This window comes from Artemia franciscana, unplaced genomic scaffold (genome assembly GCF_032884065.1).
Source record: "Artemia franciscana unplaced genomic scaffold, ASM3288406v1 PGA_scaffold_67, whole genome shotgun sequence".
NCBI lineage: Eukaryota > Metazoa > Arthropoda > Branchiopoda > Anostraca > Artemiidae > Artemia > Artemia franciscana.
Window position 1 is genome coordinate 1,139,048 of NW_027062705.1, and position 19,394 is coordinate 1,158,441.

Here is a 19,394-nt window from a genome sequence, read left to right on the forward strand (position 1 = left end):
TACGGTGATTGGAATCACCGTATTGGAACGTGAAGCAAAAGATAAAAATACAATTATGATTACTGATAAATTATATGAATATGACATAAAGTTAAAAAACGATTGAAACGATTGGATGAATCCTTAAGCAGCTCATTAAGTGTACAAGCAAGCAATCAAGCTCACTCAAGTCAAGCTATCTTTCCCCCGAATAGGCCAAATTTCATTGCTAATTTCGATTCTGGGATAATTAATGAACCTTCGAGAGAAATCAATAAGGAATATTATCCTGAGCAATCCTATCTTGAAATGCCTGGTTTTTATTTATACAGTTATCAATATTTAATGGAGGCAATAGATAACTCAGGAACTCTTAATAAAAGATACGTAGGCAAGATGAATTAGTGAACTAGATAAAAACGGGTCAGTTCGTAAAAATTTACAGAAAAAGTTTAAAAGCTATTAAAGATAAATTTGATGTTATACAACATCAGCAAGGTACTGGGATTCACATGAATGCAAATGATATGATTGAAAAATTGTATATTTTATTAGGTAGCAGAGCGTTTGGAAATGCATGTGATAAAGCTAGAAGTGAAGCTATTGATCTGCTCGATTCATTATTCAAAAATAAATTATTAAGAAAAATGAATCTAATAGTATATGCAACAACCGTATCAGAATTAGAATTTTTTAATGAAATATACTTTTTTAATTAATGGTTTTGCTTATTATTAGTGGTAAAAAAAAGTGAAATCAAACAGTATTATACAAGTAATCTGATCACGTTAGGTCGAAATACCCATTATGAAATAGCTTTAACTGAAAGTACACTATGACAATCACGGTACAATATTAGTCATGAATTTAAAAACAATACGTTTGAATACAAGGACAAAAATAAGGATGAATGGGTAAACATTGCTATCTCCAATGGGTTGTATGGTGAAGTGGGTTAAAATTATTACTTTTATTATAATTTTATTACTAAAATTATTAACTCGTCATTTCAGTCCATTCCTAGATATATGTCCAATTAGTATGTCATCCGATCTGGCAACAATAATGTTTTTTTTTTTTTAAGAAAATTATAAGTATTGGTTTAATAGCGATTTATGTTTTATTTTAGGATTTGAAAATGAAGCTAAACTAAGTAGTAGATATAACGAAGGTACTAAAGTTCCTAATATTACAAGAAATGTTGATAAAATACGTATTCACTGCTCATTGGTAGATAGTTCAATTTTGAATGGGAATAGAAGCTCTGATGTGATCTGGAGTTGTGCTCCAAAAACAGAACCTGGAATGCTACTCGAAACGCATATATCAACGGGCTAAAAATAATTATAAATGATCAATTAGGTAGATTAATTGATCTGGATGAAGAGAATATTGAATATACTTTGGATTCGACGAAAGTTTAATGAAATTATTAAATCAAATTTATCTGTAATAAACCCTGATCAATAAGAAACAATGATCGTATACAAGACAATGTGGTAGTGGGATTGGTAGTTGCTTCAAAAATATCGTCGATTCTCAGTTATTCAAGGTGTTCATAAAAATATAAAAAAAATAATAATAATATAATAATAATAAATAATAATAATAATAAATAATAATAATAATAATAAAAAATAATATAATAACAATAATAAATAATAAAAATATAAAAATAATGAAAAATATAAAAGATGAAGCTCGTTCCCTGTATATACTATGACTAAATCTCGACCGGAATTATTTAAAAATAGAGCGATTGAATATGGAAAAGATTTGATAGGTTGTAATCAAAGCGAGTTAGATAATGGGAGATCTTTAACAGATATAGTTTCAAATAACAAGAGATACTTCAATAGACAAGTTGATGAACAGAGGAAAGGTTCATTGGATGCAATGATTTTAGGGAAGGGACCTAAACTACATCCCCAGTGATGCTATTATTGACATCCTTAGTGAAAATCGAAGATCCACCTCCACTATTTGAAAATCTTTTAAAATCTATAAAATAATTTCTTCTGTATATAATTGACAGTGAATCAAGTTGTTGCTCCTTACTAGTAAATATTTAAGTAGCCGATTATTGATGATTCTATAGCCAAATATAAATATACGGAAATTAGAGAAAACAGTGTTAATGTATCTCAGAAATTAAATTATAATTTCCTTTTAAAAGATTTGGAATCTCGGATTCTTCCAAGTGATAGTTACGTTTAAGCAAAAGCGAAAATAACACGATGGGATCGATAAAATATTCAAAATAATGAAAAAGCTACTTTAAAAAATAATGGATTTAATTTTTCAGAAATGCTGAATGTATTATCAGTGGAAAATGTATTGAAAGTATTGATTATGTAGGTGTAAAGACTACTGTTAAAAATTTATTATAATTTTCATATAACTATAGTCAAAGCACAGTTGGTTTGAAGATAAAATCCAATCCTTTGGTTCCTATAAAGCAGAAAATGAGCTTGAAAGCACTTTTGCACCTGTTGCAGCAGGTGGTGGAACCATTACAGCAAAACGAAATAACGCTTTTAATAGTAGTTTATTTAAAAGATTTAATAAAACAAAAGAAAGTTACGTGGTTGGTATGTATTTACCATTATCAAGATTATTTGGATTTTGTTAAGATATTAATCGTGTTTTTAGAGGCTTATACATAAGATTATATTAAAAAAAAGGCGATTTTCCCAATATGATTATAAAATGTGGAGCTCAAAATTTAAAGTAGATGTAACTTGTTTATCATGGATTTTACCAGTATTACATCCCAGTTTACCCACGGCGACTGAATTAGAAGCCAGATTAAAGAAGAGGGCGAAACAATTAAAAGCTGGATTAGGAAAGGCAGTTTATTCAAATTAAGATGGGAAGCGTGTAATACCTATAAAAGTGATAATAAAATCGATAAGGAATTAACATGAAGGGTAGTCAGTGAATACTATAATAAAACCAAAATTGTTGTTTTGTTACAGAAATATGAAAGAGATCACCGTTATAGACAAAATAATATGGTATTTTACCTTATGAACACTATTAGAATTTAGTAAGAGTGAATGGGTATAAATGTCCACAAGAAGATTTTAAATGTGATTTAAGTGATGCTAATGAAGAATATTCTAACGACTATCAATGATTTTACAGCTAGGAAATAAACATAAGAATGTTGATAGTTGAAGAATTGTAAGTTACGACAGCTTTAAAACAGTATATTATTAATTTGTTTTGATGTCAAAAAGCGTGAATCGAATATTTGCCAAAGTGCATCAACTGCTGATATAAAATCTAAACTTTTACTAGATCAAGTAGCTGTTAATCCGTACAACATTTACTGCCTTATATTTTCAGAAAGAAGAGCAGCCATGGAAGTCATTCATAGCAAATTATATGTTAATATGTAGATTATTTTCGATCTGAAAATTTGTTTAACAAAATAATTTACTTATAAGTGGAGAACCATTTCATCAAAATGGAAATGGAAAATAAATATAATCAAACTATTCGGGAAGAAGATCTAGACATTGGAGTGGAATACAAAATTAAAGCATGGAAATGTGTTACAACTAAATATGGAAAGAAAACTGTTATCACTATTGATTTTAAAGGTGAAATGTTTATCTATTTGCACCGAATCGTCTTGATTTTAGAGCAGCTGATACTTAAAAGAAAGCAAAAAAATTAGATAAAGATATGATTTTCCAGGTTGTTGAAAGAAAAAATAAAGACAAACATAAATTACTTAGGTATTGAATATAGAAATATTCACTAAATATTAAACTATTATATTTTATCGGTATTATAGGAAAAATGGAGTATAACTAGAACCCTTATTTAAAAATAGAGAACCATAACTAGAACCCTTATTTCGTTTAAAATGATGTAAATTAAAATGAAAAGGGGGCAAATTGATGAGGATGGCTCTAGAACCCGTATTCACATATTGGAAAGTATAAAAATAAGACCAAATTTCATTTCGAAGAAACTGTTTAAATGTTGAGTGTAAGGGTGAAAAATATTCAAAATATGCAATAATTGATACTAAAAGGATGTAAAATGGACTAAAAATGATGTAAATTGAATGGCTGAGTAGGGTGGGAAGAGCATACATTTTCTGTACTACTGTCATATCAAGAGAAAAAACATAATGAAATATTTTATGGAATGGATTCAAAGCATCCATTTTTATTTTTAAGAGTATATTCAACATTTCATTGCTTCAATAAAAATATTTCTTGCATTACTTCGTTATATTTCCTCTATTTTTAGGGTACGCTAGGAAGTCGAACGCTTAGAATTTTATTGAGAAGTTGGAGCTGTAAGAAAATTTCAGATCCATGGATAATACAATGGGATCATAGGGGTGTATTAGAATCTGAGGTAGGTTAAAAAGACTTTTACAAAATTCTCAGAGAGATGAGCCAGATTTTCCTCCAAATCCACACACAGACAAGCAAACACCCGCTCAGACACAAAGACACGGAGAGAGAGAGAGAGAGAGAGAGAGAGAGAGAGAGAGAGAAAGAGAGAGAGAGAGAGACAAGCAAACAGTCGGACTCACAGGCACAAAGAGAAAGACATGCTAGCCCCTTCTCAGACAAACAGGGACAGAGAGAGAGAGCGAGAGATAGAGAGAGAGAGAGAGAGAGAGAGAGAGATAGAGAGAGAGAGAGAGAGAGAGAGAGAGAGAGAGAGAGGGAGAGAGAGAGAGACAAAACCCCCGCTTGGACAATTAGGCACAGAGAGAGAAAGAGAGAGAGAAAGAGAGAGAGAGAGAGAGAGAGAGAGAGAAGCCAACAGCCAATCAGACCCAGAGGCACAGAGAGAGAATAAAAAAAAAACACCTACAAACACACAGTCAGCTATACAAGAACACAAAGACAGACACGGGGACAAGCAAACTTTCGCTCAGACAAACAGACACAGATAGATAGAGACAAGAAAACACCCTGTCGGACACATAGGCATAGAAAGAGAGAGACAAGCCAACAGCCAATCAGACACAGAGGCAGAGAGAGAGAAAAAACACCTACAATCACACTGTCAGCTACACAAACACACAAAGGCAGACTTGGGGACAAGCAAACATCCTCTCAGACGCACAGGCAAAGAGAGAGGGACAAAACACATACAAATACACAGAGTTAGACACATAAACACACAAAGATAGACCAGGTGACAAGCAAACATCCGATCAGACGAACAGGCACAGAGAAAAAGAGAGAAAGAGATAGAGAGAGAGAGAGAGAGGAAAAAACGCTACAAAACACAAAGACAGACACGGGGACAAGCAAACATCCGCTCAGACACAAAGGCACAGGGAGAGAGAGAAAACAAAACACCCGCTAAGACACAAAGACACAGAGAGAGCACCAAGCAAACAGCCACTCTGACACACAGGCACAGAGAAAGAGACAAAAAACATCTACAAACACCCAGTCAGACATGCAAACAAACAAAGACAGACATGGGAACAAGCAAACAACCGCTCAGACATACAGGCACAGAGAGAAAGAGAGAAAAAATACATACAAACACACCAAATTAGACACACGAACACAAAAAGACAGACAAGGTGAAAAGCAAACATCCGATCAGACTGACAGGCACAGAGAAAAAGAGAGAAAAAACACCTACAAAAACACAAAGACAGACACGGGGACAAACTAACATCTGCTCAGACACATTGGCAAAGTGAAAGAAAGAGAGTGGAAAGAAAACGGCCGCTCAGACACACAAGCAGAGAAAAAGAGACTGACAAAACACCTACAAACACAAACAGAGTCAGGTAAGTAAAAAGAGAAACACAAAAATAAGCAAAGACTCGCTCAAACATTCAGGCAAAAAGAGAGAAACAAAACACATAAAAGCACAAATACAGAGGTACAGAGAGAGAGAGAAAGAGAGAGAGAGAGAAAAAACGCGTATAAACACACAGTCAAACCCACAAAGAAGGACGTGGGGACGAGCAAACATCTGCTCAGACACACAAACACGGAGAGCTACAGAGAAAAAACACATACAACCCGAAAGAGTCGGACACAAAAACATACAAAGACAGAAACAGAGACATGCAAACATAACGCTCAGACAAATAAGTACAGACAGAGAGATGCAAACAGCCACTCACACATATAGGTAAAGAGAGAAAGAGAGAGAGTGAGGCAAAACACCTGGATTAACACAAAGACAGACACGGGGATAAGCAAACATCCGCACAGACGCAAAGGCTCAGAGAGAGACAAAAAACGTACAAACACACAAGGTCGGACATTCAAGCGCACAAAGACAGACACGGGGAAAAGCAAACATCCGCTAACACACATAGGCACAGTGAGAGCGAACAGCAGGTCAGACACACAGGCACTGATAGAGAGAGAGAGAGAGGGGGGAGATAGAGAGAGAGAGAGAGAGAGAGAGAGAGAGAGAGAGAGAGAGAGAGAGAGAGAGAGAGAGAGATAGTGAGAGAGAGAGAAAGACAAAAACACCTGAAAGCACAAAGAGAGACAGACACACAAACATAAAAACACAGAGACAGAAACAAGAGAAGCATAACACATACAAACGCAAAGATTCAAACACACACAGACAAACACGGAGACAAGCTAAACATTCACTCAGAAAAATCCATAGAGAGAGACAAAATTACATACAAACTCACAAATTAGACACAAAAACACACAGGCAGACATGGAGACAAGCAAACATCCGCTCAGAGACACAGCAATAGCGAGAGATGAAAACACATACAAACACACAGAGTAGACACACAAACACACAAAGATAGAAATTGGGAAAAGCAAATATCCACTCAGATACATAGCCATAGTGAGAGAGAGACAAGCAAATTGCCACTAAGACACAAAGCACACACACACACGCACACAGAGAGAGAGAGATAGAGAGAGAGAGAGAGAGAGAGAAAGACAAAAACACCCAAAAACACACACAGAGTCAGACACACAAATATGCAAACACAGACATGGAAACAAGCAAACATTCAGTCAAAAACACAGGCACTTAGAGATAGAGAGAGACAAAACACATACAAACGCAAAGATTCAAAGACAAACAGACAAACACGGAGACAAGCAAACATCTACCCAGAAAGATAGCCATAGAGAGAGACAAAATTACAGAGAAACACACAGATTCAGACACAAAACACACAGATAGACATAGAGACGAGCAAACAACCGCTCAGACACACAGCCAAAGCGAGAGATGAAAACACATATAAACACACAGGGTAGACACACAAACACACAAAGATAGACATGGGAAAAAGCAAACATCCACTCAGACACATAGGCAGATTGAGAGAGAGACAAGCAAACAGCCACCCAGACACAGAGTCACAGAGAGACAGAGAGAGAGAGATAAAAAAAAGACAAAAACACCTAAAAACACACACAGAGTCAGACACACAAATATACAAACACAGACATAGAAACAAGCAAACACTCAGCCAAAAACACAGGTACATAGAGATAGAGAGAGACAAAACACATGCAAACGCAAAGATTCAAAGACACACAGACAAATACGGAGACAAGCAAACATCCACTCCGAAAGAGAGCCATAGAGAGAGACAAAAATACATACAAACACACAGATTCAAACACAAAACACACAGATAGACACAGAACGAGCAAACAACTGATCAGATACACAGCCAAAGCGAGAGATGAAAACACATAAAAACACACAGAGTAGACACACAAACACACAAAGATAGACATGGGGAAAACCGAACATTCACTCAGACGCATAGGCAGAGTGAGAGAGAGACATGCAAACAGCCACTCAGACACAGAGGCACAAAGAGAGAGAGACAAGTAAACTGCCACTCAGACACAAAGGCACACACACACACGCACAGAGAGAGAGAGAGAGAGAGAAAAAGACAAAAACACCCAAAAACACACACAGAGTCAGACACACAAATATTCAAGCACAGACATAGAAACAAGCAAACATTCAGTCAAAAACACAGGCACTTAGAGATAGAGAGAGACAAAACACATACAAACGCAAAGATTCAAAGACAAACAGACAAACACGGAGACAAGCAAACATCTACTCAGAAAGATAGCCATAGAGAGAGACAAAAATACAGAGAAACACACAGATTCAGACACAAAACACACAGATAGACACAGAGACGAGCAAACAACCGCTCAGACACACAGCCAAAACGAGAGATGAAAACACATATAAACACACAGGGTAGACACACAAACACACAAAGATAGACATGGGAAAAAGCAAACATCCACTCAGACACATAGGTAGATTGAGAGAGAGGCAAGCAAACAGCCACCCAGACACAGAGTCACAGAGAGAAAGAGAGAGAGAAAGAGAGTAAAAAAAGACAAAACACCTAAAAACACACACAGAGTCAGACACACAAATATACAAACACAGACATAGAAACAAGCAAACACTAGAACAGACAAGCAAACATAGAAACAGAGAAACACACAGATTCAGACACAAAACACACAGATAGACACAGAGACGAGCAAACAACCGCTCAGACACATAGCCAAAGCGAGAGATGAAAACACATATAAACACACAGGGTAGACACACAAACACACAAAGATAGACATAGGGAAAACCGAACATTCACTCAGACACATACGCAGAGTGAGAGAGAGACATGCAAACAGCCACTCAGACACAGAGGCACAGAGAGAGAGAGAGAGAGAGAGAGAGAGAGAGAGAGAGAGAGAGAAGACAAAAATACCTAAAAACTCACACAGAGTCTGACACACAAACATACAAACACAGACATAGAAACAAGCAAACATTCAGTCAAAAACACAGGCACAGAGGGATAAAGAGAGACAAAACAAATACAAAGACAAAGATTCAAACACAAACAGACAAACACGTATACAAGCAAACATCCACTTAGAAAGACAGCCATGGAGAGAGACAAAAATACATACAAACACACAGATTCAAACACACAGACAGACCCAGAGACGAGCAAACATCCGCTCAGACACAGAGCCATAGCGAGAGATGAAAAAACATGCAAACATATAGAGTAGACACACAAACAAACAAAGATAGAAAAGAGGAAAAGCAAACATCCTCTCACAGACATAGTGACACAGTGACACAGTGACCAATGATACTGTGTCAATGACACAGTGAGAGAGAGACTAGCAAACAACCACTCAAACACACAAGCACACAGAGAGAGACCGACGAAAATATGTGCGAACACACCCAGAGTCAGACACATCAACATAAGAAGGCAGACGTAAAAACAAACAAACCCTCACTCAGACATACAAGCATACAGAGAGAAAGAGACAAAACACATAAAAACATACAGACTCAGACACACAAACACACAGACAGACACAGAGAAAAGCAAACATCCACTTAGACTCACAGCCATAGAGAGAGACCAAAATACATACAAACAGACAGAGTCAGACACACAAACACAAAGATATACACGTGGACAAGAAAATTCACTCAGACACATAGGCTCGGTGAGAGAGAGAGAGAGAGAGAGAGAGAGAGAGGGAGAGGGAGAGAGAGAGAGAGAGAAGCAAACAGCCGCTCAAACACACAAGCACAGAAATATAGAGAGAGAGACAAACAAAACGCCCACAGACACACACAGAATTAGACACAAAAACATACAAAGACAGACGCATACACAAGTAAACACTCACTCAGATATACAGGCACAGCCAGCAACCTTCAGCTAGTTTCCAAAAGTGTGGATTTTTGCTGCTCCTTTTCATTGAGCTTTGATTTCTCTTATTAGAAAAGTCTGCAACTGACTCACTTGACTCCTTACTTTTAAATTTGAGTTTTTTTGCTGCTAATGTTTTTACTTATTGGATCAGAGAATGAACTACTTTATTACCTTTTATCTGTTTTAAAGCCAATCCGAAGTTTATTTTTCTATTTTCAATATTTTTTCCACCATTCTGACATGTTTCAGAATAACCCTGTATTTTTTTCAAACGTGCCAGATTAGACTGAACACTAATCACCAGAAGTTCAACGCTATGTGCACTGTGTTAATCCTGTCTTGTGATTTGTCTGATCCAATCAGGAGTTTTTTGATTGCGCTTAATTGTTTTGATAGTCTTTTCCTTTCAAGCCATTGTGTCGAAAACTGGTTCAGATTATTTTTGGACTTCGTTCGATATGTACCAGCCAAACAAGGGAAAACAATATTTTCAATATTTTTTCCATCGTTCCCACATATTTCAGAATAACCCTGTATTTTTGCGAACGTGCCAGATTTGATTGAACACTAATCGCCAGATGTTCAACTCTATGTGCACTGTGTTAATCCTGTCATGGGATCTGTCTGATCCAATCAGGAGTTTTTTGACTGCACTTTATTGTTTGGATATTCTTTTTCTTTCAAGCTGTTGTGTTGAAAATTGGTTAAGATTATATTTTTTGGGACTTCATTGGGTGTGTACCAGCCAAACAAGAGAAATGGTTAAAAACGATAAAACGGAAATTCTGGTTCTTGATTAAGATTTCCAAGAGAGAGGAATGACAGGGTACGTTTTATAGGCAAGGGAAAGGGCTAAGCAGCCTTCAGAATGGCTTTAAAAATAGGTAGCATGGGCTTGATATTAGAATATATATATATATATATATATATATATATATATATATATATATATATATATATATATATAGAATATACATACATATAATAAATACTTCAAGTAGCACTTGAAGTACTACTTAAGTAAGAATTTGTAAGGCACTTATTATTTGATATTTGAGTAAAACAACAATGAGTACTTAATACTTGATACTTAAGTAAAAATTTCGAGTACTTGTTGCAGCACTGATTTGAGGTATCTTATAGCTTACGTAGATCAGATTTCATTACTTACACTTGTTCAAGATTGGAGATTGGTTCAAGGTTGGAGCACATTCAGTTTCCAACAGAGTAAGAGCACTCATATCCAATGCTAATAATAGGCTTTCTAAGAGCAGAAATCAATATTTTTAATGTTGATGCTCTAAACTCTTTTTGAATACTAACGTAAGAGAATAAACAAAAATGTAACGGGAAAATTCCCGGTTTTTGTATTTGTTTTAAGGTCAATATATGTTTAGATCACAAAACAATGAAAGCCTTTGTGTGCAAGCAGAAGCGAAAATAAATATATTTTATATATTTAAGAATCCGGACAAAGCCCTGTGTAAGCCCCGCTATAAAACAAGTGTTGATGACACGTAAAATTACGTCATCTACATAAGTAAACACTAGAGTAACATCATTAGGGGGCACTTTAATCAATATTTTCACATATAAGGGATATCCACTTGACTAGCGTCTTGAAGAAGGTCCTAAGGGGAACATCTTGAAGAAAAAAATGCCCCAAAAATGCCCTCGAAGAAAATACATTAATGTAGCTCTGTCAAATATCCAATAGCATAAGAAAAGTTTTTGAATTAAAATGGAATAGTTGTGGTCATCAAGTCAAGGCTAATTGTAGATAAAGCCAAAACAGATAGTCAAATTGAGTGAGAAGCACACCTGGCATTAATTCCCCCCTTATTAAGATTGTATAAAAAGGAGGTTAGTTCATTTGTTAATAGATAGGTCTATCTATTATCCGTCTATGCGTCATTGTTAAGGCAGTAGAACCAAGGTAGATAGTCATAGAGCTAAGATAATATTAGAACCTATAGTTTTCCAAGCATTTGATTAATTAGGCTTGGATAAATGGCGGAAGTATGCGGGTGCCTCTCTTAATGGGCCAATGCACGGTTTGCTATCTTTTAGCAAGTCATGCCTGTCTAGAGTCTCAGCCAGGTTAACCAAGAATCTAAAATTGACATAGGACCATTAGATTGACTGGAATGAAAGGTAAACAAGGGACGCTCATCTATGGTCTTAGGCAGGTTGAACCAAGAATTTAGAATTGAAACCTGAGACCGTTAATTTCGCCTAGAATCAAAGGCAAACAAGGGTCTAAAGTCGAAATGGGACCATTCTGCAATGAGCGTTAGGCAAGGCAATTGATTCAATTTATAAACTTAGACATTTGCTAGACTAATAAAAAATTTAACCCAGTACCGGGTTTTGAAGGAGGTACTGGCTGCTTGTACCTGGAAGCTCCTCACTACTAATACGTTAAAGTGATTAGTGCTATATACAAGAATAACAGTGCTGCATACGACGCAGCAAAAGTTGAAAAGGACGTTTTGAAAAAGCTGCTTAATCAGAAGACAGTTAACATCTGACACTGATTCAGGGATAGTAACAATTATTTTGGTTCATCATAAAGTAAAATTTTCTGCAAAAGCAAATTTATGGTGATTTTGAAAAAGAACGTGAGAACCCTCGAACAAAATAAACAAAATAAACCTACCCCATTAGAATCAGTATGGTCAAAAACCTAGTACAGCGTAATTAGAATCCCCCACCTTATATTGTAAAAACAACAAAGCAAATAACTTTTTTGCATGGGTAGCACTGATGTCTTTAAAATTCCCCAAAAGGCCGTTTTCCCCTAAAGGCATCCGATTAAAATTTTGGGATTTCCACTTTTTCAGTATAGTTGAAACATCTAATAACTATGGTTGCGGTGATGACATGACCCTCCATAGTCTCTGGTTAAAGTAATGTAAGTTACGCAATTATGGTCCTACAAAAACCAGTATATTAAATTAGATTAATAGAGTTCTTAATGCAGTAAGTGGAACTTAAACATTTTACTAGGGCTAGTGGGTTACCTGAACATCATGGAATGATGTTTAATGGCTTGTTAGAAAGAAATTAAAATTGTTAGTGCCCTGTCTAAGCGACCAAAAGATTAGAGGACAGCAAGATCCCTCCCCAAAAGGCCCTCTTCCCCTAAAGTCTTCTGATCAAAATTTGAAAATTTTCGTTTTTCAGCATAGTCGAAAAATTTAATACTAAAGCTTTATTAATGACATGACCTTCCACAGTCCATTGGAAAAGGGCTGTAAGTTATGCAATATAGTCCTACAAAACTAACATATTAATTAAATTAATAGAGTTCAGTCAGTAGAGCTTGGACCTTGAATTAGTACGTCAAAAATTCAAGTCGTTAAAGCCAATCTTTTTTTCCATATTGGTTTTGTGCGTTCTATACGATTATTTGGAGAGCCTGTCTTTGCTAAAGTTGAATACGATAATTCTTAACCAAACTGTATTTCCTGTTACGCAACGAAATTACGATTAACCACGAAAATTTGAGCGATGTTGAGCTTAATTTTCTTCTGATAATTTCCGAAAAAAAAATGGTGAAAAATATTAGTGAAAAAGCTTTATCTTTACTAGAGAGGGGAAAGGGCTTGTACAAGAACTCTCTGACCGAAAAAATCGTATCACACTATGCCGGAAATACCAGAGGAACCTTTTCGACGCGAATATGTCCATAAAACTCAATTGGGTAGAAGTTATGGCAGCAATTTATTTGGGGGATGACTGGCGTCTCTTCGTCAATTACCTGGGTGGCTCCAGAGGCACAAGAGGATTTAAGGTCTAAGGTAAGGTTTAAGACCATATGAAAATAAGTCGAATATAAAGAAATTGGGAAAGCCTTAAAATATTAACAAAGCAGGTGTGAAGTGGAGCCCATGGATAAAATTGCCAAGGATCTGGAAGATGGAGCAAGACGGTATAAAAGTAAAATATTCTTCTGGCATATCAATAAATTGGGAGGGATTAGTCAATCCGGACTTTTCCCAGTCAAAGATAGGAACTGGGCCACAATTTTTGATAAGGAAAGAGTTAAAGGGAAATGGAAAACTTTTTTTAGAATATGCTAAACTGAGATATAGTCGCAGGAAAAGATATAGAAAGAAATGGAAAAGTTTGTGATACCTTGGATGTGAAGAAAGATTTGTTTTGTGGGAAGAAATAGCGACAGTTCTAAAAGGATTAAAAATAATGGAGCCCCAAGTGCTCATACTGTAGTAAATATGGTGGCTTTGATGTTTGAAACAAGTTACTTACGATTATGAATATGATTTTTGAAAAAGGTAAAGTTTTTTAGCAATGGTATGGAAACCTTAATTAAACCAACGTATAAAAAAAGGTGATAAGAGTGAGAGTAGTAATTATCGAGCAATTAGTCTGGTCTCTGTAGATAGCAAGTTACTTATTTCCTCAGTTTTAGTTTTAGTTCCTTTGTTCCTCAGTTTTATAGATTATGAGCAAGCGTTTGTTTCTGTTGGTAGAAGAGCCTTAGCGAAGGTCCTATCCTTCATGGTATAGACCTTCCATGAGGTCTCCCATGAGAACTTCCATGGTATACCAGACGAATACATTAAAGTAAGGTTATCAGCTAGTTTTATATTAAATCAAAAGTTAAGTAGGGTCACCTTCTATCCTCCTTTATATGGATAATTTTTATGAACTCTGTCTTAAGAAACACAAGAAAGGCGATGGAGAACAGGGAATCAAATGGGTAGGAGAACTTTCCTGGACTTAGATTGTGTTGATGATTTAAGCATCCTAGATGAAAGTGTGAGCGAAATGAATGAAGTTTTAGAGGTTATGCGAGTTCAGGGTGCTAGAATAGGTTTGAAAATCAACGCTTAGTGCACTAAGACACTAAAGATAGGAATTATTGGAGATGAAAAGATTACATTGGGTAATGAAAGATTGATCAGGTGGACAGCTTCAATTCCCTTAGTAGCATTATTTGTAAAGATGGTGGAAGCAGGGAAAATGTTGGCTCAGTGTGTTTTTCACTGTTGAACAAAGTTTGGAGGAACAGGAATATAAGTCTGCACAACCTAATATATCAAACCTAATATAGCACTCTGAAATCGCAAAACCTCTAAAATTTCATTCATTTTGGTCACACATTCAAGGATGCTTAAATCATCAGCATAATCTGTTTCCAGGAGAGCTATTCCTTCCTATTTGATTCTGTGGTTTCCCATTGCTTCTCCTGTACTTCTTAAGACAAAATCCATCAAAATGATCCATATAAAGGGGGATAGAATTCAGCCCTGCTAAACTTCTGATTTAATACGAAACCAGGTGCTAACCTCATTTCCTACTTCAACCGCAGCAGTGTTATTTTCGTACATGGTACTAATCTCTTTACTGTTTTTGTCTGGTATACCATTCAAGGATAAAACCTTTGCTAAAGCTCTTCTATCATCAGAATTGAATGCTTGCTCATAATCTATAAAACTGAAGGCCAAAGGTGTGTGATAACTCTGGCATTTCTCAATTATTCCGCTTCTAAGAGCGGAGATTTGGTGGACACATGGTCTAGCTTTTCTAAAACCCTACTGTTCTTGCCTCGATAATTACCACACTCACTCTTATATAATTCATAATTAGCGAAGCAGTGATTGCTTTTCATTTTAGGCTTCAAATTTTCTTTTAACTTCTTCGAAAAAAACTTCTTTGAAAGAAAAGTTTTTATTTCAAACTAATTCTAATTGCAAATGGCAAATTTAACAATTATAATTTGAAATTTCTGGGACGAGAAGCTACGGGGCAGACATGTAGGGATACAAGATTTGAGGGTATCAAGAAGGCATTGTGTGAAAGCTGGAAGATTAAAATTTGTTTAATTATAAGAAGGAAAATCTTCAAAATTATTAAAAAAAAATTGTCAGCAAAAACAGTAGTTTGTCACACTCGTTCCTGCTTAAGGCAACCCATTTTTGAAAGGGAAAGTTTTCGTAATTTTAACCTGACTTTGTTTCACCGCTTCAGTATGCAGACTAGAACTAGTCTATCCTATATTTTAAAAAAAATGTTAAAAGTCATATGCATTATTGCAATCTTATTTATTGTACCAAGTTGGGAACATGGAAAAGAAAAAGTATTTTACGATAACCTATGGAATTCATATGTAGTTCCTTCAGGTCAGAGGTAAGTTTATTTATTTCTTTTTTGCCTTAGTTTATGAGTGTTTTAAACACAATTACCATTGAGTGTATTTTGAACACACACAGCCAGGGGCATAATTTGCTAGGGTGCAGGGAGGACTCCAGTTTTCCCCCACCGCAGCTGAGATTTAGCATCTTAAAAAATCTTGTCGAAACTAGAATAGGCCAACATAATTTCAACATCCACAGAAACGGATCAGTTTTCTTTAGTATTCATTAGAAAAAGGCCCCAACCACTGGCCGCCTCAGGATTCTGACGAAATTACTCCCCTGCACTTAACCAATTTTAGACATTCTATAATTTTAGTATGTGAAACTAGCCACTCTACTATATTGTCCCTCTTTAGAAACAAAATTTGTATGTACTTGTGGTGTAGTTTTATTATGTAAATTTGAACATGTTTATAGTCATGTGGTATCAACTTATGTTTGATTTGAACTGTTGTGGTCGAGGCGATTATCTTGTCATTGTTAATAATATCTTAGAGCTGGCAAACTCAATACATTTTAAAGGTTTGAACAAAATCCATAAAGTTAAAATGGTTTTATACACTAGCAAGAGTTGTATACTTCTTTGCTAACATTCTTCCGCAGCTAGCTTGTATAAACAACGTTTATCATAACGTTGTAGCGACAGCTACAACGTTTCTGTATATTTTTAAATATTTCACCAACTCAAATTTTTTTTAAACATTTGTTAACTTTTTGCAATTAAATTCTTAATTGTGTAACTCTATTTGAATAAAAAGAATAATAATCGCCGTAAGACACATATACAAAATTTTGAAAAAATACGCGTAATTGTATAAGAGAGCTATTTAATTCATTTCGGCGTAATTACTTTTACACAGGGACATACCATTGATGGGGAAGGGGAGAAGGGGCTGAGCCCCTTTCTTCTTCTGTGTCACAATTTATTAATTGTTATCGAGAAACTTTCAAGACACTTTCTAATTGCAAAATTTTAGAAAATTTTAACAAGCGCCTAAATAAATCAGACTGAAACCTCTTGAAAGTGACATAGAATCAAAGCAGGACATAAAAATTGCAATTGTCGAAGACCCTGAGCTCAAATATACGTTTCTTGGGGGGAGGGTACAACACGGTAAAATTTCATGAAGAGATGGCCAAGAAAAAATAAGAGTGTTTGTCGTTGATGCTCCATCTTACTGCAATAATTCTTTGGGTCGTAATTTTAAACATTTATTGAATTCTGAAAAACTATCGCTTTGCTAAAACCACTAAGCCAGACTTTAACATGCACTATGTATTCGCATGATCTCAAAAGCGTGTACAGTAGTAGCAATACCGCAGGAACGACTTAAGGTATTAAGTTGAAACTTTTAGGGGGATTTTGAACTAACCAAAAGGGACTATGTGCTTGCTACTACTGCTACTACTACTACAACTGCTGCTACTACTAAAACTGCTACTACTACTATGATTACTACTACTACTGAAGCCAAGTGTTTTAAGGTGAGAATCCTAGGAAATGTTAAGTGGGGTGTTGAACCAAGTTTTAAAAACACTGTTTGAATAATAGTAATCAAAAGAGTGTAACAGCTATATGCCAGAAACCAGTGGTCAGCTATGGTTCTATTGCTTGGACGTTCCGAAAAACGGAGGAAGATTTGCTTAATGTTTTCCAGAGAAATTCTGAACGGACTGTTTTAGGTACCCGACTGACTGATCTTATTTCAAGTAGTAGACTGCACGAATAAGGTTCAATTCCGCTTTCTAGGGCTATTATGACGGTAAGATTGAAATGGTAGGGCATATTCTGCGGATGAAAGATGATAAATTACCAGAGATTGTCATTTTGGCCCCACTGTCACGGGTTAAACGGAAAGCAGATCGTCCTCTGTTGGGGTGGGAGGATATCATAACGAAACATTTAGGGAAAATTAGAACTTCCAGGAGGGTGTAAAGAGGCAGGCTTGGGATAGATTGAGATTGAGGAGGAGCGTATGTAGCTGCGTTGGCATCAGGTGGCTTTTTGCTGCGGTAGGTTGTTATTCGCAGTAGCTGTAGGTTGTCAAAATGGCTTAGATGCAATGCCTCAGGCACAAAAAAGGGCAAGAGTTGCTATGTCTATCCAGTTTGTCAAAAGGGTATGTGTGTAATATCCAAGAAACAGCTAAGGAAGCAACGTACAGAGCATGGTGTTGGGGGTTTCCAACTAAATCAGAAGACGCTTTGTCCATCCAAGTTTGTCTTAAGGACATACTTGCGATATCTTAGCAATACTTAAAGGTATTCAGATGAAAATTTCAAGGTTTGCCTAGTACTACTAGTAGTAATTCAGCTACCATTACTTCTGCTGCTAATACTGCTAAACTTTTAATATTTACGACTGTGACTGCTTATGACTGCTTACATTTATGACTAATTGTCTCTGCAACTTCTTCCAACTGTCACTGCAACTACTTACAACCGTGAAAGCGAATGCTTGACACATTGGTAGTAGCAACTTGTGACTACGACTACTTGTGACTGCTGCTGTGACTATTTGGAACTGCTGCTGCAGCTAAATGTGACTGTGACTACTTGTAACTCCAACTATCACCAACCATGGTGACTGTTACTACTACTACTAATACTACCACTGCTTCTACTACTACTACAACAACTACTTCTTATGCTGCTACTGCTTGTACTATTACTAATAGTTCTACCACTATTACTACTGCTGCTAATACTGCTAAACTTGAAATATTTACGACTGTGACTGCTTGTATTTGAGACTCATTGTGTCTGCAACTTCTTACAACTGTCACTGCAACCACTGACGATCGTGACACTGAATACTCGACACAGCGGCAGTAGAAACTTGTGACTACGACTGCTTGTGACTGCTACTGCGACTATTTTCAACTACGAGAGCGGCTAAATTTGACTTTGACTACCTTTAACTGCAACTATGACTACTGGTGACTCCTACTGCTGCTAAACTTGAAATATTTACGACTGTGACTGCTTGTGACTGCTTGCGTTTGAGACTAATTGTGTCTGTAACTTCTTACAGCTGTCACTGCAACTGCTTACAACCGTGGCAGTGAATATTAACACAGCGGCGGTAGCAACTTGTGACTACGACTGCTTGTGACTACTATTGCGACTATTTGGAACTACGACTGCGGCTAATTTTGACCGTGACTACTTCTAACTGCAACTATGACTACTGCTGACTGCTTCTAATACTACCAGTGCTTCTACTACTGTTGCTAACCCTACAGCAACTGCTATTAATACAACTGCTACTACTTCCACCACTACTGCTACTTCTACTACTACTGCTACTACTAATGAACAACACCAAAAAAGTTTACGTGTATCCAGGTTGTTAGAATGACACTGATGCAGTACTTCACGAATGAAGTCGGGTAAATACCCGACACAGGGAGAGACATATACGAAACTCTACAATCCAAGACTGCAACACTTTATACAATTAGACTTGATTCGATTTTTAAGTGCGGGTGCCCGAAACTTCACGAGAAAGATGAGGGAAATGC

The 19,394-nt window shown here is 36.2% G+C and overlaps 1 long non-coding RNA gene across 1 annotated transcript in view; it reads left to right on the plus strand.

Moving 5' to 3' along the window:
- Positions 1-2,478: 2,478 nt before the first annotated feature.
- Positions 2,479-19,394, plus strand: part of LOC136042124 (uncharacterized) — a 31,438-nt gene continuing 14,522 nt past the window's right edge. The window contains exons 1-2 of the long non-coding RNA XR_010621177.1: positions 2,479-2,570; positions 4,249-4,359. This is a non-coding gene — a long non-coding RNA (uncharacterized LOC136042124). The remainder of the gene's footprint in view (positions 2,571-4,248; positions 4,360-19,394) is intronic.